The sequence below is a fragment of the Olea europaea genome, unplaced genomic scaffold, assembly GCF_002742605.1.
Source record: "Olea europaea var. sylvestris unplaced genomic scaffold, O_europaea_v1 scaffold2449, whole genome shotgun sequence".
Classification (NCBI taxonomy): domain Eukaryota; kingdom Viridiplantae; phylum Streptophyta; class Magnoliopsida; order Lamiales; family Oleaceae; genus Olea; species Olea europaea.
The window spans coordinates 104,743-106,569 of NW_019242689.1; positions in this window are offsets into that span (position 1 = coordinate 104,743).

Consider the following 1,827-nt stretch of genomic DNA (forward strand, 5'->3'; position numbering starts at 1 on the left):
TAGGGTCGGTTTCCACTTGTAGAACAAAAGGAATTATTCTAACAACATTCAACTCATTTCCTTCTACTAAGTAAAATGAGACAAGTTGAGAATCAATTTCATTCGGTCCTAAAAACTTCTCAGCTCGAGTTCTTTTGCTTTTTCGTGGTTCACTAGACTCATCAACATATTTAGAAGACATTTCATCACATGTTCCACTTGAGCTAGGGAAGCTTTCTTGATTTTCCCTCAATTCATTATCCGAAGATAATGAATTTTCAAAGAACTCTACATCGCTTGATTCGATAATCACATTGATCTCCAAGTTTAACAATCTATAAGATTTTCTATGGTTAGCATATCCAACGAAGGCACATTTAATGCCTCTTGGATCCAATTTGGTCCTATTAGGATTTGTGTTCTTGCAATAAGCAAGACACCCACACACTTTGAAGTATCAAATGTTTGGTTTTCTTCCTTTCCACAATTCATATGAAGAAATCTTTGTATGTTTAGAAGGAATCCTATTAAGTATCATACATGCACTTAATAAAGTTTCACCTCATAAATTAAATGATAATTTAGCATATATAAGCATGACATTAATCATTTCTACTAAGGTTCTATTCTTTCTTTCAGTCAAACCATTTTGTTCGAGTGTTTTAGGTGCAGAACATTGGTGAATTATGCCAATTCACTAGAAAAGTATTCACTGCCTCTATCACTTTTTAGGGTCTTTATTTTATTTCCTAAAAGATTTTCAACTTCATTTTTATACACTTTAAATATGTCAAAAACTTCATATTTATGTTTCATCAAGTACACATATGTATATCTAGAAAAATCATTAATAAAAGTAACGAAGTATCTATTTCCACCTCTAGTTAACAAGCCATTTAATTCACATATATCTGTATGAATTAATTTCAAGCTATTAGAGGCCCTTTTCACACTTTGATATAGCTTTTTAGTCATTTTTGATTCTATACATGTTTTGCATTTATGTTCATTATTTTCATCATATGAAATCAAATCACATTTTTGCATACGTTTCATAGTACTTTTACCAGTGTGTCCTAATCTATCATGCCATAATGAAAATAAATCAACAACATAAGCGAAATTACTTTTATTCATTTCCTTGTCAACGGTACAAAGTTTGACAATTCCTTCACTAGAATAGCCTTTTCCAACAAATTTCCCATTAACGGAGAGTACAAATTTACCGGATTCATACACACATTTGATACTCAGTTTTCCTCAGAGATTACCACTTATTAAGTTCCTATTCATATCTGGAACATGTAGTACATTGGTAAGGGTAACGATTTTCCTGGAAGTGAAGATGATATCAGCATTTCCCTTTCCAGTAACCTTGGATCAAACTTCGTTGTCCATTTGAATCTCTTGGTCTCCATCCACCTCATGATATGTTTTGAATACAATTTTATCATATGATACATGTACAGTAGCACAAGTATCATACCACCATCCAGGAACCTTTCCCTTGATTGCATTTATTTCGCTTACGGTGGCCATGATCTTATCTTCTTGGATGGAGTTCACTTTGCCCTCGAAGTTGTTTTGTTTTCGGTGTCTACAATCTTTTGCATAATGTCCAAATTTTCCACACACAAAACACCCTCCTTTGGTCTTTTTCTTGGACTTTTTAAAGTTCCTCGAAGGCTTTCTCTTGTTGGATTTTGTTGGCAGTTCAGCTTTTTCAATAGTATTAGCTTTGAAAGTTCCCTCAAAGGAGTTTTCTCTCTTGTCACGCAATCTGGATTCTTTCTCGATCTAAAGATACTTTTGCAATTGTTCCAAGGAAAAATCTTCGGAGCTATGCAT